Genomic DNA, 25802 nt, shown 5'->3' with positions numbered 1-25802 from the left:
TAAAAGGGACTTAAAATTGTTTTTGTTTGTTTGTTTTACCCTATGCAGTTCTGTCCTCTAGGAAATAGGACGATCCTTTGGGGCCTAACTATTTAAGATCCAGCACTATCTGGCCAGGTAAAAGGAGGCAAGATGCCCCGGCCTTGTTAGGTGGAGGTGATTAAGAACTGTGGGAGTGAGAGGCTTCAGCCATGCGACCTGAGCCACAAGTTAGCTTTGTTGATCTTCGTTGATGAAAGACCAGAACCACATGCTTTAGAAACAAGAACAATGGCCAAGATCTGTCTCGCTCCAGCAAAAACAAGAGGAGATCCTTGATTAAAACACGGAGTGACACACGTGCATTGGAATAAATCCCAAGTGTTCTATCAGACATTGCCCAGGTCACCCCAGGATGTGGTATCCATGGGGTAGGTTGAGTAAAACTGGAAGAAAGAAGTGAGAGTAGGTTTAACCAGAGGCCAGGAGACAAGAAGCTGGAGCCCAAGAAGAGAACAATAAGATAGTGGTTATCTAGGCTCTTATAATTTTTCTAATAGCACAAAATTATTTTTATTGTTACCATCAGAGGCCTCATTTTTTCACTCTGCCATGGTCTTAATTGGCCATTGAGGAGCAAGACTCTAAGACCTATGTAAGTCCTGGATTGCTGACTTCGTGGCTGGATCCTGACCCCTGCCATCCTTTGCCATTGTCATCTATCCATTGCCCCACCTATCTGGCCAGGCATCAGTGCTGCACTGTATGAAACCTCGATGGCACTTGGGGACAAGCTGGCACTTAACCAATAGAAAAGAGTATTTAACACTTTCATTCTGTGACTTAAAGAAAATCAGTAAGACTTTCCCCCCAGGATTTCTGAGAATATCTAAAAGATTCCTGTTTTCATGCTCACTCATAACTCAGCTCCTGGCTCTACTGAATCAATTCAGGTTAGACGTTTTCACCATTCTATTATGCACTGTTTCCTCAAATATGGAAGCCAAACCTTTTGTTTTCTTTTTCCTATCACACACATCCCCTTTATATGTCTTTGTGTGCATAACAGATTGTACAGGAAGTTTGGACAAATGGAAGGATTTATACTAAAGCAATACAGGCCAACTTAATATTGAATAATAAGTTACTTGTTCCCAAAATCCTTTAGCCTTCCCACCAGTGGGATTTTCCCATTGACTATGCCACCTCACTGAGCAGTTCAATCTGCTTTCTAGCTTCTCTCTCTTTGATTCCTCTCAGAAACAAACCAAATTTCTCTTATTTTTTTTATTGATATTAATTTGGCTCTCACTAGCATTTTTATCTCACCTTCAAATTTAGTTCCTTTTAAATGTCCAAACTTTGTAGAAGCTTTTCAGAACTGCTTACAAGGATCTAATTAGAAATCTTAAGTCAAAGAGCCACCTTCATTTCAGACTGTCACTTAGGTGTGGAGATGGCTTAAGATTTTTCAAGTTTTAATGATGCATCAAAATTCTGGATTTACATTTGTGTGAAATAAAATACACTCACTAAGCCAAGGCTATTTCTGTGCAAGGGGACTGAGTGTGGGAGCACCCATGAATCACTGCTGCATTCCTCCAACTAGAAAAGCAGCTCGAAGTGCATGATGGATGGCAGCATCGTTTTAAACACCATCTTAAACATCATGTGTCACAAGTTCTTATTCAAAAGGCAGTATATCCTTAGAGGAAAGCTGCAGTTATGCAAACACGCTCAAAGATGTGTGCAATGGGAAAATTTTATTCATACCCAAATGTTGTATTTCACTATTTCTGAGATGTAAACTTTTTACCTTTTGAACTGGAATGAGTCTTATAACCACACTTGATCAGGTAGTGGTTGCAAAATAATTTCTCAGCCTGTACATGTTCAAACTTGATCATAGTTGTTTATGTCACTGTCATTTCCTGGAGTTACGTATGCAGGTGATGCTTAAAAAAGTTGAATTTAATTGCTTTTTCAAATGTCTTCAGAAAGATTATTTCATGTGTTGACATTGAAATTTTATTATGCACATAGAAAGACACAGAAAAAGTGAGGTGTAATAAAATCTATATCTAAAGCGAGTCTCAAAATATTTCTCAGAAATATGTAAATATCAAGCAACAAGGAAATACTGTGCCAGCTTAATTGGTGGCATTTTTTCTTCTTAATAGAACATAAAATAATGGTTTATCTTAAATTTAATGAAATATAGTAGTAATCTTTCATATAGGTCTTTTCACTCATCTTTTAGATGAAAGAAGTGAGGTAACAAAAATGTATAACAATTTTCAGATAAATTGGCTAGAAGTTCTTAGAAACTTTGATGGAAAAAATGACACTCCATACCATTATTTTTTCTTTCAGATTAAAGTATTAGGTTCTATAATATCTTATAAAAAGGCTTTCTTGTACCAGATAGCGGTTTAACTCTTCCCTCCTCCAGAACCCCCGCCATGGTGTGTCAGACAGTCTTATGGATATAAGCAACATAATAAGAAAAATATGCATAAGGAAAAATTAAGTTTAAACTGATTTCTTCCATTGGGCACCATAAGGATACCAAAATGTGTAAGACATGACTCTGTCCTCAAGGAGTTTATGGCTTCACAGAGGGAAAACTGGAACTGTACACAAATCTGAAATTACTTCTTGTCAAGGGCTTGGAGAGTAGCTCAATAGAGACAAAAGGACATTGGTGGATAAGGATCGCACTATAGGACCTGTAGGGTGACAATGTAGACAGATTTCTGGTTTAGTAAGATGTAAGTTTTTCTTCATGACTGGCTATTCTTCATTGAAATGCAACTTGGAATAGAAGAACGTGGACTGAGGATTCCCTGAGGATTCTAAGCTGGTGGAGAAGTGTTTCCTGGCAGGTATCTGCCACACATAAGATTGTGTGAGATGGTGGGGAGGTCTGCCTCTCAGAGTCCGCTCACTCAGTAATGTAACAATGGAAAAATGCATGATACACCCATTTTCATATAATACCTGTGTATTTATTATTAGCAGTTCATTTATGGGTCGCAAACTTACCAATTACAAAAATTGGATCAGAGGACAGGATTAGATATTTTTAACTTCTATGCATTTTCTTAACTACTGGGTAGTATTATAATGTCATTTTTATACTTTTTAAAATTGTGAACATTTAAGTAATATGTGCTTGGGAAACATCATCTCCATTTTCTCTCTGAATGGACTGAGAGAGCTGAGCTGAGGCGAACCCAAACTAATCATTACTGGAAAAGGATTACAGTTGCCTCCAACTGAGATGAAATTATCTCCCTGTCACTTTTCACAAAGGAAAAGAGAGACTTACCTTCTGCCTCTCTATAATATACTTATTTTTTTTAAAGCAATGGAAGAGAGTTGCTAGGATAAAACCTTTATGCTGCGTTTATGCTATTCCATTTTATGTAGAGCAGGAAGGAAGGAAGAAGTCTCAGAAGCAGAGAGAGAAGATTGGACCAGAGCGTAATAATAAAACACCACCACTACAAAAGATCAAGATAGATAAATAAGTACACCAAAGTCTAACAAACATCCAAACAAATTACAATAAGGAATTTTTATACTTTTAAAAATCCTTACTTGAGGATATGTGGTTATTGATTTTAGAGAGAGAAGAAAGGAGAGAGAAACATCAATATGAGGAACATGGATAGTTTGCCTCCCATATGTGCCCAGACCGTGGATCAAACTTACAACCTTTTTAGTGTACTGGATGATGCTCCAATCAAGTGAGCCAGTCAACTGGGGTACAATAGGGACGTTTTTAAAATAAGAAAGGATGATAAAATAAATAAGAAAAAGCATTCATAAGACAAAAATGTTTATAAGATGTGTTTTTAATGAAAACAAAAATTGCAGAAATACCTCCCTTTTCAGAAATATCAATAATCACTAGAGATGACCACAAGGGAGGGTAAAAATGCAGGAATGTCTCAGATTTACTTGGCACTTGGCTCAATTCTCTAAAGCAGAAATAGATTGCTGGTACTATTTTCATGAGGAACCTGAACATTGTGGGTTTGTTCTCTGGGAAAGGCTGCTGCCTATTCCAGCAGCCAAGAAGTTGAACTTTCAACTGGCTTGTAGCGAATTATTCTGCTTGTGTCCCCTTTACACACACTGGGATGTAATTACTGGGCCCACCCAGGACTGGGTAAGTCCTTATGGTTTGCCTCTATTGCCTTTATTCTAACAAGGCAGGGACCAGCCAGCCCAGTGAAGCAGGGTTTTGTCACCACCCACAGAACATGGACATCCCAACTTTTGTGCAGCCTCACCCAGCTGTACCCCTCATTGTCAAACAAGAAGCCTCTGAAATCCACATTCTGAAATCTCCAAGAAGCCCCGAACAGTGTGGGTGGGAGATTTTGAAGAGCTGAGAAGGTCGGATTGGGAGGTGGGAGTTGGTGTGACCTGACCTAGCATGCTCACTTACTAGAAGCTAAGTCTGGGAGCTGAAAGCTGTGATGAAATGGTGCTGAACCATCTATCTCTGGGAGCAGATTTCTTGGATCTCATTTTGTAATGCCCCAATGCACATCTCCACATCTTTTTGGAACCTGTTATTAATGGAATGTCTGTGTCCCTCCCAAGTGCGTGGGTTGAAGTTCTAACCCCTAAGGTGGTTCTATGTGAAGACAGGGCTTTTAGGAGGTAATTATGGTTGAACGAGGTCATAAGGCTGGGGTCCTAATCAAATGGGACTGATAGCCTTAAGAAGAGGAAGAGAGAGACCTCTCTTCCTGAGGACACGAGGGAGAGGTGCTGTCTATAGCCAGGAGGGGAAACTGCATCAGAGGCTGACACCCTCAGCTTAGGCTTCCAGGCTCTGGAACTGTGAGAGGATCACTTTCCATTGTTTAAACTACCCAGCCTGTGGCATTTTGTTAATGGTAACCTGGTCAGACTAAGACAGAGCCAGGCCTACCTAGGTCCAAATTTAGTCCTGAAACAGGCTAGCTGGGTGACAATAGCCAACATGCTTCCCCTCTCTGATTCTCAGCTTTTTCATCTGCAAAGTGAGAGTAATAGTAACCCTTTATAGAAATGTGAGGATTTAACTAACTGACGCACTTATAGTGACTGATACGTAGTAAGTGATCGATAGTCAACAATTACCATAGTCACCTAGTATCTGAATATGCTACAAAAGCCTTTTTCCCCCTCTAAAAAAATCTGGTATCATAAATTAATTACTATTTTTAAAAATTTTAATAGAATCCTGCTTTGGCAAGTAAAATTAAATCTTGTATTTTAATACAATGTTGTTTGGACAAACATCAAAAGCCCAGAAAAAAGGAAAAAGACTTCATGTATTGTGTTTACTGACTTGCTGACTTATTCACTGGATAAGCACTTAATAAGGTTTGAGGAGATAGGAAAGGATAATGGTAACCTTGTAGTCTCTGCCTTACACCCATGAAACTTCTAAAGTAAATGCAAATTTAAATGCCAACAGGAAAGGCACTGACACACTTATTAATGAGGCCCAACAGAGGAGCTCAGGGAAGGCTGGAGTTCTAGGAGTTGCCTCCCAGCAGGGGTGAGGCAGGAGCTGGAGGTCTTGAGAGTGAGCAGGGGGAGTAGCACAAGACACAGGGACCCCTGGCCTAGGAGCACCAGCTGCTTAGGCCTGGTGCAGGCTGTATAGCAGGGGCATGGTGTGGTTGAGGTGTTTTAAGATACATAGCTGGTTCTTAGTTCAAGATGAACTGGAGAAGGTGAGGAGATAGAAAATGTTTGTGTGCTATTTACTAGTAACTGCACTAGAACCCTTTTCCCCATCTGCACGCGGAAGAAGTAATAGACACTCAGAGGACCCTGGAAGGAATGAGACGCAGGAAGCCATTCCTGGTGTGAAGGGGAAAGGGTGGCAGTGGGTGCCAGGAGAGCCTTCAGCAGCCTGCACAGGGCTTGGTGCTCCATTGGAGGTCGAAAGGGAAGATCCTGGGAAAGGTGGCACCACTGAAAAAAACGGAGAAGTGAAAAAAGAACTGGTTTGGGAAGGAAAGTTGACGAATTCCACTTGCTCCTGTAGGATCTGCACTATTGGAAAGAACCAAGAAGTCCTTTGAGCTAATAAGTAATTGTATTGCTTGCAAAAGGCAATTCCTCACATTCTTTTTCAATATTTCTTTCTGTGTCTTTACTTTTTCTGTCTTGTTTTTCCTCAAGTTTTCATGACCTTGATTTTATGAATTATAAAGCCTATAAAAACAAGTGGGCCTATTTTTATATTTTTCTTAACACACTTATCTTTCCATATTTAAGTTATTAGCAGCAGAAGCCGTTTTAGTTTTCTAAGACACAAAACCATTCCTCCAGAAAAAATGTAAACTTCATTGTTAAATAAATCTGAATAGTTTTCTCTCCAGTCATTACTCTATAAAATGGTCCTATTATAAATAGACTTAGATTTAGTTTTAAGCATGTAAACACTGTGTTTGTCAAACATGTTATCCTCCAATTAATTTTTCAATGATCAATGTCACCTTTTCTTATATGTATTATTGTCCCATATATTAAAAGTCATTGCTAATATGTACATGATGCCCTGAAAAATCTTGTATTGTTAACTTAGACACTCAGACCACAGTCAGAAAATCTGAATCACTTTAGAAATCACATACAATTAATTGCATATAGGTGAAAGGTTAAGATGGAGAAGCAATTAAATGCATCGATTTAGAATTTGGCATTAGAAAAAAGTGGGGAATTAAGAAGCAAATTTGTTAAGAAAGAATAATATGAAATAAATGTGGCACAGTATTCCCATGTCATTCTACTGGGAGAAAATCAGCCAGTTTAGTTTTCCAATCTATGATTTAAAAATAGTGGCCACAGTCATGTCTAAGGAGAGAAGAAATAGTTCCCTCACATGGTCATTCTATTTTTGCATTTCAGGTCAGTTCTGTTCTTTGTGAGTTGTGCCATTTCATTTATGATATTTCCCATTTGTCTGTTTCTGTGGATTTTCCCAATCACCCCTCCAGCATTTGTATATTTTATTTCTGTTCCCCAGCTGTATGTAACACCACCCTTCCTTCAAGGAACTACGCTCTTCCTTCATGCCATCTGATCCCACTGATTCATCTAGTGCTCATATCCCCCACAGTGTCCCCACTCTTCGGTGTGAGTCAGCCTCTCTAACTCCGGATTACTGTCTAATTTGATATGGTTAGTTCTGAAGATACTAGGTAATATTAGACTCATCTCCAGCCCTATGGAATTGCATTTAATATCTCTCCCCTGTTTTCTACCATGCCAAAAATCAAGGTATAATAAAGACGAATAAATCATTTTTCCAACTGTAATAAGATCATTGTATTTTAATTATTGAGCAAGAAGAATCTTTCTGCAGAACAGATGTTGAACCTAGGTCATTTGGGAGAACACCAGGCAAATGCACCAATATTGAATGTCCGAAAAATGAGCTGTGAGAGAAGAGCCTTTTACAGAATTTGAAACAGAGATCTAGTAATTAAAAGGTAACAATACAATGGTTTGTATAATTTAACTATTTATTCATTAATATTGAAGAGTGACATACTTTTCAGACTGAAAAAAATGAATGAGAATTAGCTAATTTATTTCTAATGGAAGTTCTTTCTGTGCCATTACTGTCCTCAGAAATCAATATTTGATTCCTAGGTGTATGCAGCTACACAGGGGCTCATTTCCAACTCTGAATTTCTCAGCCAAGTCTACGGCCATACCACCCTGAACGCGCCCGATCTTGTTTGAATTACTCAGTCATGGAGCTGGGTAAGTAACTGTGATTATGAAATAAAGAAAACCTTTCTGCCTAATAGTGTACATAAGATAAATATTTATAAATGTTTAAGGCTATGCACACCCAAAGTCATTTTTATTATTGTACTCTGATTAATAAAACAAAGTGCTAAAAGAACACATTAACCCAATTCATTCAAAATCAAAAGCCCAGAAAAATTATTTGTTTATATATCTAGATTTTTTTGTACATAATTTAGCAAGTAATTTTACCTTGACGCTACTGTGGTGATTTTGTAGTTGTTTCATAGTTGATAAACATTTTACTGATGTTCAAAATGTAATCTTAACATATGTTTATTATACTTGAAATATGTCCAAATGAAATTCAGAAAGCAATCCCATTCTTCCTTAACTATTTGTACAGTGTCTCTGGAATAAACTTTAGAACGTTTTAGGAAAAGTGACACATTTCACACATATAGGACTGATTCGGGATAGTTTTATATAGGAAGCATATGTACATGACATATATGACTTGTATGTATCAAATGGGCATTAGAAATGGAACTTTCTGATTAATATCCCCAGGATTGGAAATAAGCAAAGCATTTCTCCTTCTGTGTACACATTCTTCAATGTCTCCCACAGTCTTTTCCCCCTTTTCTCCACCCCACACCAAGTAATTCTAAATGCGCGCGCGCACACCCTTCACGGCTGTGTTGAAAGGGCAATAAAACAAAGGGGTCATGTTGAAACAGGATGAAAAAGGAGGAGATAAAAAGTTTAAAAAGGGCTAAAATGGTATGATAGAAAAAGCACTGAAGAAGGAAAATACAGATAGTAATAAGATGCAAGGGGATGTGGGAAGAGAGGTAAAGGTTATGGAAAGAAGTTTTAAAGAATAAGGAGAAAATGAAACAAGAAAATGTTAAGTAAGGAAAAAGATAAATATTCAAATGAATTATAGAAGTTGATGGAAGAGAGAGTTAGAATCAGAAGGAATAAAGATAAAAAATACAGGGGGAAATCAGAAAAATTAAAAGATTGAAAATACCAAACATATTAGGAGATGGAGAAATATGCTGAAGAATGAAAGCTATTTGGGTAAAAAGGAGCTTAGAAATGCAAAACATTGAAATATAAATTTCTTTTAAAACTTAAATATACAATGTCTTATAAGAAGAGTAAAAAACACGTTCTGGGGTGTTTTAAAAAATAAAAAATAGAAAGTAGCCAAACATTGGGCCTTTGACTTGTAATTCTGACAAGAATAAGTTCTGTGGCTGCAGCAGGACACTGTTTGTGGCTTGGTTTCCTCCTTCACAAAGTAGAAGAGGGCATCAGCCTTTTAAGATCCTTCAAAACCGAAATTCAAAGAAATAAAACAGAACAAAACAATAAAACAGAAAAAAAATGTTAAAATTTTTTAATTATTGATTTTAGAGAGGAAGGGAGGGAGAGGAAGAGAGAGAGAGAGAGAGAGAGAAACAGCGATCGGTTGTCTGACCTGAAACCCGGGTATGTGCTCTCACCGAGAATGGAACCCGCAGCCCTTCAATATATACACAATGGTGTTCTAACCAACTGAGCCACACTGGCCGGAACATAAAAAACATTGTTTAAAGATAAAGTTAATGTTTGGAGTTCAGTGAGTTTATTTTTTCTTGTTGAAATTTAGAGGATGTTTGGAAAGCGTTTCAACAAGATGCTCACAGGTGCCATTTGCACACTACAAAGCTCATGTGGTGATATGTGTGACTGATTGAGTTGCACATATGATTTAATTTTCCTGGCACTGTTCTCTCATTCTACTACATATAATCCAATCTCGAGTCACTTTCCCCCATCGATTGTAGGAGAGCATCAAGATAAACTTTGAGCCATACAATAAGGTATCACCTCACACCTGCCAGAATGGCTACCATCAATAAATCAACAAACAAATGCTGGTGAGGATGTGGAGAGAAGGGAACCTTTGTGCACTGTTGGTGGGAATGCAGACTGGTGCAGCCACTGTGGAAACAGTTCGAACTTTCCTCAAAAATTAAAAGTGGAACTGCCATTTGACCCAGGAATCTCACTTTTGGGAGTATATCTGAAGAATCCCAAAACACCAATCAGAAGAAAATATGTACCCCTATGTTCATAGCAGCGCTATTTACCATAGCCAAGATCTGGAAACAGCCCAAGTGCCCACCAGTAGAGGAGTGAATAAAAAAGATATGGTACATTTATACAATGAAATACTATGCAGCTGTTAAAAAAAGGATCTCTTATCCTTTGTGATAGGATAGATGGACCTGGAGATTATTATGCTAAGTGAAATAAGCCAGTCAGAGAAAGACAAATATAACACAATCTCACTTACATGTGGAATCTAATAAACAAAATAAACTGACAAACAAAATAGGACCAGAGGCATACACAGATTTCAGAGGGAAGAGGGGTGGGGGGGACTCGAAGAGGTTAACCAAAGAACATATATGCATATATGCATAGCCCATGGACACAGACAATATGTGGTGAAGGCCTGGGTGGGGGGCGGGGCTGGGTGGAGGGAGCAGAGGAATTGGGGACACCTGTAATAGTGTCAACAATAAAAAACAAAAAAGGAACTTTAGGACATTTCTAAGTTCAGAGCTGAAGCTGGGGATGGTAACCTATGGAAGTGCACAGTGTCTTAACTGGAGATAAAAAAAAAAATCACAAATTGGAGGTAGATGAAGAACTGATAAGGAGCCACGAAGAGCAAGAGAGAGCTAAGCTGAAGGAGCCGTGGCTGCTCCTGGGTGCATGTTTTTAAGTCCTCCCAGAACTTGACTAGCTCCCAAAATAATGGACCTCTTTTTCAATATTAAAAAAGTTAGCTGTATCTTTTTTCTTTATCATTACCAGTGCCTTGATAATCATTTGTCTTCGAAATACGGTGTAAGCTAGACCTTGCAGGAGGAGTCAGCAGCATTACCTCGACCACAGTGTCCCCGTTAGTAACAACAGGAAGAGGCAAGAGCACTTTGGATTTCTTGGAAGTAGACGCTCAATGTGTTATCGTCATAGGGAAGGGCATTCCGGTTCAGCTTCTAAGAGGGATAATCTGGGAGGACACGAACTTTTAAGAAACACATGTGAGGGAGCCTCTCTAATAACATTTACAGAGTTCCCTGGGAGCTGAAAAAGGATCCTCCACAGCATCTCACTGGGATAAGATTTCCTCTTGTTTCATTACCGCTTTCTTTTAAGACACATATTTTATCGTGGTCCATGAAAGGAAAGTCAGGCTCCTTTGTGTTTTAAGTCTTCATTCAGCCTCCTGGTCCTGACAGAGAGCAGGATCGGCCTCAAACGCTGGACAGGGTCTCCTTGGCCGTGGTTCAAGCTGGCAATGCCTCCAAGCCTTTAACAGTGTCTATAGTGTGGGCTTTCTTCGTCTTTTCCCCAAGTTTCTGACATACCAGCAGAGCCACAAAAGCCTCACTGGTTTTATATCATAGCCTGACATTGGGCCTGGGGAATGGAGGCTCAGACAACAGGCGCAGAGGGCTGCTCTGCATTGGAACGTGGAACACGCAGAGATCACAATTCTTTGCCTGTGGAAGCTGGAGTAGGGCTGCCAGCACCCAGCTAGATCAAAGCAAGTTTGTCAGGGTTCTTACTCACTTGCTTTCATCTAGTATGGACAGAAGCTTTTATGGGAAATGAGAATCTAAGCCCAAGCACATAATTCAAGCTGAGAAAATGTGGGTTGTGTAGACACGGATCAGGTCTCTTGGGTCCTTCTAAGACCTGAGCACGTGTGATGTTTTAGATCAATGATGTGCCTCCACTCATCAGCACCAGAGTGTGAATTGAGCCATTCAATCATTTTGACCAAAACTTGACCTATGTAAAATGTATTCAAGTTAGCATTTCAAAGTAATATGTGCTTATCTCAATGGACTAAAGACAATATTGTTGACTGACCCTGAGGCATTTGCCAATTGTCTGGAACAATCAAAGCCCAGTGGTTCTCAACTTAAATGAAAACCTGGACCAAAAAGGAAAAAGAACTTTCCAGTGTATGTTAGGATGGGTCAAGGGACAGAAAGAGGCAGCAGAGAATTCTGGTGGTTTTTTTAAGAAACTTAACTTTTTAGTTTGTTAAGAAAACTTTTTTTTATAAAGAATCCCAAGAGATCTTTTAAGCATTCCTTTCCCCCATTGTATTTTAATTCATGTATTGAACAGCTACCTGATTTGGCCCTATCTCATGCCCCACCTCCTGTGAGTACTTGACGGCATAGAACACATGGTTTCTGACCTTGGGAGCTTACAATTCTGTGCAAGAAAAAAGCCAGCAACGGATCAAGATGTTTGTGATGTGACTTCGGGGTAATTGGTTAACCTGTAAAATGGGAGAATCTTTTTTGTTGTTGTTGTTAATCCTCATGGGAGGATATTTGTCCATTGATTTTTAGAGAGATTGGAAGGGAGAGACAGAGAGAGAGAGAGAAACATTGATGTGACAGAGACACATCAATTGGTTGCCTCCCACATGCACCCCTGGGGGTCAAGCTTGCAACCAAGTTACATGCCCCTGACTAGACTTGAGCCTGAAACCCTTAAGTCTGAGGGCTGATGCTCTATTCACTGAGCCAAACCGGCTAGGGCAGAATAATCTTATTAGTGTCTACTTCATGGGTTGGTGCCATGAGGATTAAAATGAAACCACGCATGATGTAAAGAACTTAACACCATTCTAGGCACATTATAAGTACTTAAAATATTAGATGTGGCATTGTTAGTATTATAATTATTATGCTATGTGACAGGTCTTTTCATCAGCCTGAGACTAAAATAGTCATAACAACAGAAATGAGGGAGATATTTTTCTAGCCTGATCTGAAGAATTTTGGGACCTTCTTAGGCCCAGTAAGTCCCCCCTTTCCCATTCAAGCTTCTGGCTTTAAGTTTATCTAGCCATGCTTTCCACGTGGACTTTTCAGCTTCCCCCTTGAGGAGGTGAGTCAGTCTGCTTAGAGCCAGAGCTCCCAGCCACCTGGCGGCCCCCACCCTGGAAAGCTCGGAGTCCTCCAAAGTTAGATGCGGCGTGTTTGCATGTGGAAAAGACCATCAGCATTCACTATTAGATATTTCATTATGTTTGTACTGAATATTAAATTCATTTCTTGCCTAACATATGCAGATTCCTGGCAATTCTGCTAAATGGGCTTTGAATTTAGTCTCTTTCTGGCATAAAAGTCCCTAAAAGGAAGGAAGCCAGGAGGACGCTTGAAGAAGCAAATGCAGGGGTAATATCAGGCACTGTGAGCACCCACCCTGGAGAATGTAACCCAGGGGTCTCCTGTGGGGCTCCAAGCTGTCATGTGTGTATTTACCAAGGGTCCCAGGTGATCCCTCTCTGGGGACTTTGGGACACATTGGAAGAGAACTGTCAAGACAGGGGAGGAGACAGAGAATTGGTCCAGGACTTTGAAGAGAGGAGCTGGGAATTTTAATTTGCTATGGCAGCAATGGGGAAATACTTAATTATAACCAGAAGGATCATGAAATCCATTCACTGTCATAGTTTCTGCTTGTAAACTTGCATGGTGGGCAGAAGGAGGCTGTTTTAAATATTTTGTAGCAATGCAAATGCAAACAATAAGGTACAATCATTTGCATGTTAAATTTGCAAAGTTTGAAAAGTTATAATACTTAAGGCTGGCAAAGATAACTTTCTACATTACAATTAGAATGTAAATTAGCACAACGCTTTTGGAAAGCAGTTTATTAATACATAGGGCCATTAAAATCTCATGTTCTTTGACTCAGTAATCCCACTTCCAGCAATCTTATCCAAAATGTAAAACAAGCCATAGCGTTGAAGAATCATTTCAGCACTGTTTATAATAGGACAAGGTTATGCAATCTTTAATATGTTAAATATGTTGACATGGAAAAGCATTTTATATATAACCCTAAGTAAAAAACAGTAGGGAGGGGTCTAAACCTGTATATTTGCCACCATTTAAAAGCATCTTTAGGAAACAAAAAGGCCAGGAAAAAATATACAAACTATAATCATTGTATTTAGGGAGGAGGATTTAATCTTCTTTCTCTTTTCTCCAAACTTTAGGTTATAAAATTACCTTACTTCCTGATTAAAAATAAAATTATAAAATTAGCTTGTTTTATAATTAACTTATATCATAACTTATTTATTATCTGTAAATTCAAAACTTCTATAAACTAGTGCCATACTTTTCATGATTTTCCAAAAATGTAAATAAAACTAGAAAATGTGAAAACTTTAGTAACTTTGTTATTTAGATTAATTAGTGGCCAGATACCAGCTGTATTTTAATTCTATCTAGATCTAAGCTTTCTCATAAAATAACTCAATATCAATAGTTGGAATGAAGACATTAATTAAATACGTGGGAGGAGGAGGGGAAGGGAGTCAGCTATATTCATAGAGTAAACTTTCTTTCCTGGATCTGGAGTTTATTACATTCCTGGTGCTTTGGTGTTACAATTTTCTTCCTTCGTAATTTTTTTTACTAACATTTTACTAGGAAAAATGTTAAATATACAGAAATGTTGAAGAATTTTGCAATGAATCCCATACACCCACCACATAGGTCCAAACTTAGCTTTAACTTTTCATCATTACTTCAACTGATCAGTTTTATTAGAAAAAGAAAAGTAATATAAATAGATATTTCTTTTTTCATCTAAAACAATATTTATTTTTATCATTATATGGTGGAAATTGAATGCACTTGTAACTTCACTACTAGGACTAAAGAAGTTCAAGTATTTGTCAAGTGGAAGAAAAAAATATTGAATTGTCTGAGCCACCATCTTGGAAGCAAATTTTCCCTTGGGAGTTTCTCCAACAAAGATGCATTTTTCCCTTTCTTCTCTCATAGTGCTCACTTCTATTTATAGAACCTAGTACTGTCTTCCATATGGTATTTGCATTATGAAATTCTTGGTTAATATTTTATTACCTTCAATATATGATTTCTGTGTAACTAAATACTATGTTTAAAATGCATTTCTTAGACACTTCACCAAAGAGAACATACAGATGGCCAATAGACATATGAAAAGATGTTCCACATCACTAATCATTAGAGAAATGCAGATACAAACCACAGTGATATATCACCTCACACTTGTCAGAATGGCTATTATAAAAAAATCAACAACAAAAAAGTGTTGGTGAGGATGTAGAGAAAAGGGAACCCTAATGCACTGTTGCTGATAATGCAAATTGGTGAAGCCATTGTGGGAGACAGTATGGACGGTCCTCAAAAATTCAAAAGTAGATTAAACCTTTATCGGAGATAACATTGCCAAATATGTTCTCCCATGCAGTGGGCTTTCTTGTTGTTTATGGTTTCTTTTGCTGTACAGAAGCTTTTATTTTGATGTAGTCCCATTTGTTTATTTTCCCTTTAGTTTCCATTGCCCTAGGCCTAGGAGCTGTATCAGTAAAGATATTGCTACGACATACGTCTGCTATTTTGCTGCCTATGGCTTCTTCTAAGATTTTTATGGTTTTCCGTCTTACTTTTAAGTCCTTTATCCATTTTGAGTTTATTTTTGTGTATGGTGTAAGTTGGTGGTCTAGTTTCATTATTTTTTTTTTGCATGTATCTGTCCAATTTTCCCAACACCATTTATTGAAGAGACTGTCTTGACTCCATTGTATGTTCTTGCCTCCTTTGTCAAATATTAATTGAGCATAATGGCTTGGGTCGATTTCTGGGTTCTCTGTTTTGTTCCATTGGTCTATATGTCTGTTCTTGTGCCAGTACCAGGCAGTTTTGAGAACAGAGGCTTTGTAATATAGCTTGATATATGGTATTGTGATCCCTCCAACATTGTTCTTTCTCAGGATCGCTGCAGCTATTCTGGGTCTTTTTATAAAGAGCCTAAGTGCTCATCAGCAGATGAGTGGGTTAGAAAACTGTGGTACATCTACACAATGGAATACTATGCTGCTGTAAAAGGGAAGGAATTCTTACCATTTGCAACAGCATGGATGGAACTGGAGAGCATTATGCTAAGCGAAATAAGCCAGTTAGAGAAAGATAAATATCACATGATCTCACTCATTTGTGGAATATAATGAACAATATAAACTGATGAATGAAAGTAGATACAGAGACAGGGAAGCAGCAAACAGACCGTCAAACTTCAGTGGGAAAGAGGGGGGAGGTTGAAAGATGAATCAAAGGACTTGTATACATGCATATAAGCATAACCAATAGACACAGACACTAGGGGGGTGAAGGCATGTGCTAGAGAGTGAGGGGGACGAGGGGAGGTCAAGGGGAAAAAAAGGAGACATATGTAATACTATATGTAATACTTTAAACAATTTAAAAAATAAAATTAAAAAAATTAAAAATAGAACTGCTTTATGACCCAGTGATTTCACTTCTGCGTATATATCAGAAGAAATCCAAAACACTAACTTGAAAGAATATATGCACCCCTATGCTCATTGTAGTGCTATTTACAATAGCCAAGATATGAAAGCAACCCATATACCCATCAATAGACCAGTGGATAAAAAATGGTAGTGCATATGTGCAATGAAATATTACCCAGCCTTAAAAAAGAATGCAATCTTAACACTTGCAACAGAGCTGAACCTGGAGAGTATTATGCTAGATGAAATAAGTGAGCCAGAGAAAGACAAATATCATATGATTTTACTTATATGTAGAATCTACAGAACAAAATGAACAAACAAAATAGAAACAGATTCAAAGATACAGAGACTAGACTGATGGCTGCCAGAGGGGAGGGGAGTTGGGTACTGAGTAAAAAAGGAAAAGGGATTAAGAAGTACAAATTGGTAGTTACCAAATAGTCAAATGGATGTTAAGTACAGCACAGGGAATACAGTCAACAATATTGTAATAACTGTATGGTGCCAGGTGGGTACTGGAAATATTGGGGGAACACTTTGTAAAGTATATGGTTGTCTCACCACTATGTTGTATACCTGAAACTAATACAAAATAATATTAAATGTAAACTGTAATTGAAAGTAAAATCTATAGGGAGAAACTAAGATGGCGGCATAGATAAACACCGGGAAATAGTCGCTCCACACAACAATTGAAAATTAGCCCAAAGGACGGAGCAAACATCGTCCAAAACAACAGGAAGGCTGGCTGAGTGTAATTTCTACAACTAGAAGAAAAGAAAAGCACGCTGAGAGCCAGAGGAGCTGCGGAGGCTGAGTGAGAGGTACGGCGGCGGCTCGCGCGCGCGGAAAGGGGGTGGCACCTGAGGACGCGGCTGTCTTTTTGAATCACAAGCTCCCGATTGCTCTGATCTCCGTTCTGGGAAGTCTCTGGGGACCCAGGTCTCATACAGGGAGAGGCTGCTCTCTCAGGCGGCAGCGGGCGAACTTGGGGGCAGATTTCCCTCGGAGGTGCTTGCAGCCATTGCCGGGACACTGAGACGCGCGACTCCGGGCGCGGAGAATCAGCCATTGCTTCTTTCTACGCCCTTTGACTCCCTGAGACCACGCCCCACCCGGGCTGCGGCAGAGGCTTTTGCATGTGAATGCCCCAGAACTTTGCAACCTGATAATTACCTAACTGCAGCCGGGCCAGCCAGACCCGGAACTTCCAAGAGAAGGCCCAAGGCCCCGCAGCGGCTTGCATTGCTTCACAGCTGAGCCTCTTCGTAGTTCCTGCTGTGTGGCCTCAGGCAGGGGCTGAATTAGCACCTCCTTAGAACCAGGAGCCACTGTACCCAGTGGTCAGAGGGGGTCCATTCTCCCACTTCAGACACAGCTGCTTCCCACAGCCAATTGTCCTGGAGGTCAATCCCTCCCAGTGATCCTACAACAAGCGAGGCACCAAGAGTGCACCAAGAGTGTCCACCCCAGGTAACTGGGGAGGCTGAGCCACTAGGCCCTACAGGACACCTGGCGCGCAGGCCACTCTATCAACACAGGGAAGCAGCCAAAATGCGGAGACAAAGAAACAGGTCACAATTGGCAGAAACGGAGGAGGCCAGACGACTGGATATAGAGTTCAAGGCCACGTTTATAAGGTTTGTCAAGAATTTTATGGAAACCGCCGATAAATTTAATGAATCCCTCAAGGAGTATGGTGAGACCATGGAGGTCATGAAAAAGGACCAATTAGAAATTATGCATACACTGACTGAAATAAAGAATACTTTACAGAGCTCCAACAGCAGACAAGAGGATCCCAAGAATCAAGTCAAAGATTTGAAATGCAAAGAAACAAAAAATACCCAACCGAAAAAGAAAAAAGAAAAGAGATTCAAAAAATATGAAGATAGTGTAAGGAACCTCTGGGACAACTTCAAGCGTACCAACATCAGAATTATAGGAGTACCAGAAGGAGAGAGAGGGCAAGATATTGAAAACCTTTTTGAAGAAATAATGACAGAAAACTTCCCCCACCTGGTGAAAGAAATGGACTTACAAGTCCAGGAAGCGCAGAGAACCCCAAACAAAAGGAATCCAAAGAGGACCACACCAAGACACATCATAATTAAAATGCCAAGAGCAAAAGATAAAGAGAGAATCTTAAAAGCAGCAAGAGAAAGACAGTCAGTTACCTACAAGGGAGTACCCATCCGACTGTCAGCTGATTTCTCAACAGAAACCATGCAGGCCAGAAGAGAGTGGCAAGAAATATTCAAAGAGATGAATAGCAAGAACCTGCAACCAAGATTACTTTATCCAGCAAAGCTATCATTCAGAATGGAAGGTCAGATAAAGAGCTTCACGGATAAGAAAAAGCTAAAGGAGTTCATCACCACCAAACCAGCATTATATGAAATGCTGAAAGGTATTCTTTAAGAAGAGGAAGAAGAAAAAGGAACTCTTACCATTTGCCACAGCATGGATGGAACTGGAGAGCGGATAAATACCACAAGATCTCACTTATTTGTGGAATATAATGAACAACATAAACTGATGAACAAGGACTGATCCAGAGACGGAGAGGCATTGATTGGACTGTCGGGCCTTGGAGGGAAGGTAGGGGAGGGTGGGGGCAAGGGGGAAAGATCAACCAAAGGACTTATATGCAAGCATATAGGCCTAACCAATGGACACGGACAACGGGGGGGTGAGGGGGTGAGCGGGGAGAGGGGGGGTAGAGGGTACACATATGTAATATCTTAATCAATAAAAAAATATTAAAAAAAAAAGAAAGTAAAATCTATATATATATATATAACCCTTATATGCAAATAGACTGAACGGCTGAACAACTGAACAACCAGTTGCTATGACGTGCGCTGACCACCATGGGGTGTGTGCAGAATATGGCGGGCATCAGCAGCAGGCGGCAGAGCGTGGAACATGGTGGGCATCAGCTGTGGCAGAATGGTGGAGCAGGTGAGCAGGGGCACCAGACCAAGGCAGGGCACCGGTTGCTGTCATCTGGGTGAGCCTCTGGTGGTTACTGAAAATTCTTTGCTCCTGCGTGCTGTGGTCCCGCCTGGCACTCACACCTCCTGGCACTGGCCCCAATCGCCCCTCAGTGCTTCTCCACCTCCCCCTGCTCCTGAGGGGCGATCAGGGCCGGCAGCCGCTTGTACCTGCTGACGACATCAGCCCTGCTTGCACCTGCTGCTGGCACCGGCCCCAATCGCTCCATCAGCGGGTGCGAGCAGCGCCAGCGCCGTTAGTGTATGGGAGCAGTGGTGGCAGGAGTGGGGCTGCCAGCAGAGAGGGGACCAGGGGCCATGGCAGGAGAGGCTGTGCGAGGGTGTGGAGGATGGGCTGACACCTGCCCCTGTGTCCACCGTAGCCTTGCGGCCCACAGTTCCTTTCAAGGTGCATGGATTCGTGCACTGGGCCCCTAGTTAAGAAGCAAAATGTTCAGAAGAAAAAATAGATGTAACTTGGGGAACAGTGGGGGTAGGGGCAATAGTAATTTTGAAACATAAATATAAAAACAATAAAATAAAATGTATATTTTTCCCTAGAAGACACATCTCTTAAGTTACACCATAAACAAGGAAGAATAGAATTGAGTTTGCAAAATTGGATTTCTGTCACTGTGTTCAAGAATACATATTGATTTTTAAGAAAATTTAAAAATGATATTTGACAAAAACTTGAACAGCTTGGTGAAGCAGTCTTTAATAATGGAAAGAGTACCAGCTTTAGCATCCAGCTGATCTGAGTTCAAAGACCTCTTCTGCCACTTCTAAATTTGTGAGCCTGGAAAAGTTACCTCACTTCTAGGGACCTTCCTTAAATTGAATTAATAAAACCTTCACTGCAATCTTTTTGTGCAAAGTAAATACTTAGCACAGTGTCTTGCACATAAAAGATGTTCTAAAAAGACCAAATTTTATTATTTTATTTATTTTTTTATTATTATATTATTACTTGACCTTTCTAAGGCTCTCTCTCTCCTCATCTGTGCAATGAAAGCAGTTCCTTCTGTTAACAAGAGTATTGTGTGCATGAAACAAGGCATTAGGAATAATTGTTCTTTGTAAATTTGTGGACATCAACATCATCAATTTAAGATTATTACTTCTACCAGAGGCCTGGTGCATGAAATTCATGCACTGGGGATGGCGGGCGGGGGGAGGGGGGTCCCTCAGCCCGGCCTGTGCCCTCTCACAGTCTGGAACCCCTCCCTCCTTACCACCCACCTGCTTGCTGCTTCCTACTGCTGGGCTTGCTGCTCCTTAGCGCTGCCGCGAAGGCTCCCGCCAGCGCCGCTGCACTCGCCCGCTGCCCTGGCCCCTACTGTGGGTCGGAGCTCCTCTGCTACAGCGAAGGTCTGGGTTCCATTCTGCCAGGGCACCTACTTAGGTTTCGGGTTTGATCCCCGGGGTTGGGGCTGACTGCTGCTCAGAAAGTGACTGAGGACCCTGTGCTCTAGTCATTCGGGCGGGAGCTGGGGTTCCATTGCCACCCTGGCCGACTCTGATCCCCGCTATCCCCGCTCCTACATCAGCGACGACTTCCACTATGGCCGCTGCGTGGCCTCCGCCAGCATACACATCCGCATGGGTAGGTCACCCTCTCTGTGGCTCGCCAGGCATGGCTGCTGCACAGTCGCCCCAGAGGCGGATTTCCGGGTTCCCAGGGAGAGCGCCCTCCGCGCCGGACTCCCAGGGAGAGCAGGGTCAGAGGGAAAGCACTTCGCCTGGAGGGGAGCACCCGTCTTGTGCAGGGCTCGCAGGGTTTGTGTCTCTGATCCTGCCCTCAGCAGCCCCAGTGCTGAGGTGGTGGGCTTTGGGGCTGCTGGGTGCCGGCCCCCCCTGCGGGTTTGTGTCTCTGATCCTGCCCCCAGCAGCCCCAGCACCACCTCAGCGGGGCTTGGGGCTGCTGGGTGCCAGGCTCTCCTACGTTTTTGTGTCTCTAATCCCTCCCCCAGCAGCCCCAGCAGCCCCAGCACCACCTAAATAACTTAAGGGAAACTTTGTTTAGTCTTCTTTTAAAAGCAATCTAGTTTAAAAATGAGTTGCAGTTAAGAGAGAACAAAGAACATGGTACCTAAGAGTGAGATAGACAGAGGAGAGGCTGGGCACTGGTCAGGGGCTTACATGCCAACAGTTCTCCACCTGGGGAATGGTGTAAAATCGGTTTCTTTAGTTTTCTGCTCAGTGGTCTTCTCCAGCGAGTGGCGTGGCATCTGCTCGCCTCTCCCTGGGGCCTGGCTTGGGGGTCGCCTTGGGGTCTGGCTGCGCTCCGGCGGGCTCCGCACGGACCTGCCTGCTCCGCCTGGCCCTGCCACACGTTGCTTCCTCCGAGTCTTCCTTGGGCGCAGCCCCGGTCCACCACCTCCTCCTGTGCCTGCACTGCTTCCACGGGCCGGGAAAGAGGCCCACACGGAGCTCAGGTCTGCAGGGAGCTGGTCCTCTGCTTTCAGAACCTTCGGGATCTCCGCTTGCAATTGTTCCCTTCCATGACCTTCCGTCCCTATCTCCGGCATCTTCCCGGAGCACCGCATGCCTGCCCTCCAGCAGCAGGTTGTCTTTGTGTGGCTTTCAGGGCAGCTTTCAGGGCCTGGTGGCTGCACTGTGGCCCTTCCACGTTGGGTGCCGGGCCTGAGGCCCGCCTGGGAAGGAGGGCGGCTCCCCAGCAAGTCCCGCTGCACCAGGCGCACGTGCGCCCGCCTCGGCCCGCGCCCTCCAGGCCTGCGCGGCTCCACACTGTGCTCTTGGGCAGAGCTCCAAGAGCAGGACGTGGAGGTGTCGGGACTCCTCCCCCGGGTGACCCTTCACCCAGGAGTTCCTGCCACTCCATTCACCCCCTCGGCCAGCAGGGAACGCCCAGGTGGGTCTGCTGCTCTGGGCGCTGGGGAGGAGGAGGCCGCTGAGGGCAAGGCCCTAAAGCAGGAGGAGGCTGCCAAAGGCAGGTGAGGAGCCCAGGACTCATGGCGCCCCCGCTGCCACCCCGCCCCCGCTGCCACCCCGTGTCCCACTGGGGCCTGTACCCAGGAGTGCCATGGCTAGGGCAGGGCCACTGGCTGGGCTTGGAGGTGAGCCCTCCACGAACAGGCCCAGTGGCCTGCCTGGTGTGGGTGGGGGTTTCGGGTCACCTTGAGGGAGGCTCTGGGCCGTTCTCTGCTCCTCTCCTGGTGGGGCAGCTGGACTCCGCGGCTGTGGTCAGAGGAGCCGCCTCCCAGCCCCCAGGCCACTTCTTGGAGTCAGAAGTTGCACCGCCTGCCCCGCCCCCCACACCCCAGGCCCAGATCCTGTGCTGGGGCAGGCAGTGGCTCAGGATCATGCTGCCACCTGCTTGGCCCGCCCCGCCTGCCCCGCCCCACACAGGACAGGCCGGGATCACGCACTGGGGTGGGCAGCGGCTCAGGATCGAGCTGCTGCCAGCCCCAGGAGGGGTGGCGGCCCAACGGGATCTGCCTGCAGTATGCAAATTAGCCACCATCTTTGTTGGCGGTTAATTTGCATATTGCGCTGATTAGCCAATGGGAAGCGTAGCAAAGGTATGGTCAATTACCCTGTTTGTCTATTATTAGATAGGATTATTCTAATAGAATGGCTACCAACTTATCAATGGGAAGTGATTCTATCAAGGTATCATCATTGCTAAATCCAAGGTTACTTTGCAGTTATGATCTTATGTGACCCTTCTGCTCTTGGGCCATCTTGGCTCCTTGAAACCTGTACTTCCTTTTGCTTCTAGGGCCCTGGACTCTCATGTTACTCTTGCCCCTCTGTGTGCTCCTTCTCAGTCTATCTGTGACTTCACTTCTACTGGAGCTCCTTAAAACATTGACTCCTTAGGGTGTTTCCTTCTCTTCTGATTCTACTTGCTCTGGAGATGGAGGTGAGCTCGCCCACATCTTTGGCTTCCCCACTCCCTGATGCTTATTGACCCCTGCACCTTATCGTTAGCCCAGAACCCTCCTGAGCTTCAAAGCCGAACACAAACTGCCCACTGGCCCCTCCACCTGGACATTCCTCAGACACCTCAAACCCACTGTGTTCAACGTGCATGGTCATCTCCCTCCATTTCCCATTCCATTTGGGCTTTGAGAACCGCATCACCATTCACCCACTTGCCCAGGCCAAAATCTCAGAACTTTCCTTGAATTTTCCCGTTCCCTCACTGCTCACATCTAATAGTAATGAAGACTTGTCCATTCTTTCTCTGAAATTGTTCTCAAAGTCCACATTTATATCTAAACTAGAGGCCCAGCGAGCATGAAATAGTGCATGAGCAGCTTGCTTCTGCTTGCCTCAGCAGGCCACCCCGCCCATTACCACTCATAGCTCATGCCTGCCCTCCACTGCTCATAGCTCTCTGCTGCTAGTAGCTTGCGCCCCGCCCTGCCCTCCACAAGAGCCACTGCTCGGGCCAAGGGGAGTGTGGGGAGGAACCAAGAGGTGCTCAATGCACCTCCTGGTGGTCGTTATGGCATTATGGCCACAGGCCTTTTTAATATAGATATCTATACTAACAAAAGGGTAATATGCTAATTAGACAGGGAGACCTTCCGAATGTTCTTCTGGACAAAACCATGGTGGCGGGGCCGAGGTAGAGGTGGTTAGGGTCCAAGAGGGGAGGGCAGTTGTAGGTGATCAGGCCAGGATGGTACGGCAGTTGTGGGTGATCAGGCCGGTGTGTGTGTGGGGGGGCCAGTTGAGAGTGAGCAGGCCGTCAGTGGGGGTCAGTTGGAGGCAATCAGGCTGGCAGAGGGAGCAGTTGGGGGCGAGCAGGCCAGCAGGCATAGTGGTTAGGGGTAATCAGGCAGGCAGGCAGGTGAGTGGTTAGGAGCCAGTGGTCCTGGATTGCGAGAGGGATGTCCACAGGGATCGGGTCTAAACTGGCAGTCGGACATCCCCCGTGGGGTCCCATATTGGAGAGGGCGCAGGCCGGGCTGAGGGACACCCCCCGTGCATGAATTTCATGCACCAGGCCACTAGTCCTATTTAATAAAAGAGAAACATGGTAATTAGCTGTACCTCCACTACCCTTCCCATTGGCTAATCAGGGCGATATGCAAATTAACTGCCAGCCAAGATGGCGGCAGGCAGCCAGGCAGCTTCAAGTGAACATGAGGCTTGCTTGCTTCAGTGACCGAGGACTCCAACATTCCCCGCCTGCCGCTGCTGGCCTCTGAGCTTGCAGTTTGAAACATTGTTACAAATATAGAAGCTAAACAAAACCCCAGAAACCTGCTTTCAGCCAGCCCGGATCTCAGAGCTGGAGTTGAAACAGTGTTTCGATTATAGAACCCAAACAAACCAGATACCTGCTTTCAGCAGCTGAGGCCTAAGAGCTGGAGCCAAGCCTCAGAGCTAAAGCTGGCCCAGAATAAAAAAAAAGAAAGAAAGAAAGGAGCGGTTGGGAGCTTCAGTCACCCACCAGCCTGAAAACAGCCCTCAGCCCCTCACCCAGACTGGCCAGGCACCCCAGAGGGGACCCCCACCCTGAAGAGTGTGTGACCAGCTGCAAATAGCCATCATCCCCTCATCCAGGCTGGCCAGGCACCCCAGTGGGGACCCCCACCCTGATCCAGGACACCCTTCAGGGCAAACCAGCCGGCCCCCACCCGTACACCAGGCCTCTATCCTATATAGTGAAAGGGTAATATGCCTCCCAGCACCAGGATCAGCGGAGCTGCGAGGCCTCCCGGCACCGGGATCAGCGTGACAGGGGGCAGCGCCCAAACCCCCTGATCACCCTGCGGCTCTGTGTGTGACAGGGGGCGGGGCCACAACCTCCCTATCGGCCCTGCTCTGTTCATGACAGGGGAAGGCACCCCAACCCCCTGATCAGCCCTGCTCTGTGCCTGATAGGGGGGAGCTCCCCAACCCCCTGATCGCCCTGTGGCTTTGTGTGTGACAGGGTGCGGCACCCCAACCCCCTGATCGGCCCTGCTCTGTGTGTGACAGGGTGCGGCGCCCCCTTCCCCACCACGGGCCCTGCTCTGTGTGTGACGGGGTAGAGCCATAACCTCCCCATCAGCCCTGACCTGAGTGTGACAGGGTGCGGCGCCCCAACCCGCTGATCCGCCCTGCTCTGTGTGTGACAGGGTACGGAGCCCCAACCCCCCTGATGGGCCCTGCTCTTTGAGTGACAGGGGGCAGCACCCCAACCCCCTGATTGGCCCTGCTCTGTGTGTGACAGGGGTGGCGCCGCAACCTCCCCATCCACCCTGCCTTGAGTGTGACAGGGGGTGGTGCCCCAACCCCCCAATCAGCCCTACCCTGAGTGTGACTGAGGGTGGCATCGCAACCTCCAGATCCGCCCTGCTCTGTGCATGACAGGGGGTGGCGCCCCAACTCCCCAATCAGCCCTGCTCTGAGCCCAACCAGGGGCTGCACCTAGGGATTGGGCCTGCCCTCTGCCATCCGGGAGCAGGCCTAAGCCAGCAGGTTGTTATCTCCCGAGGGGTCCCAGACTGCTGCGAGAGGGCACAGGCCGGGCTGAGGGACGCCCCCTTCTCCCCCCCACCCAAGTGCACAAATTTTTGTGCACCGGGCCTCTAGTATATTTATAAATATAAATAAAACTTAGAAATGTACAGCTTTGGTGTTATTAACAGAAAGTTGTTTCTCATTTACTAGGAAAT

This window comes from Myotis nattereri (genome assembly GCF_964212035.1).
Source record: "Myotis nattereri genome assembly, chromosome: 6".
NCBI lineage: Eukaryota > Metazoa > Chordata > Mammalia > Chiroptera > Vespertilionidae > Myotis > Myotis nattereri.
The sequence above is the reverse complement of the archived record's forward strand: the minus strand, read 5'-3'. Positions refer to the sequence as shown.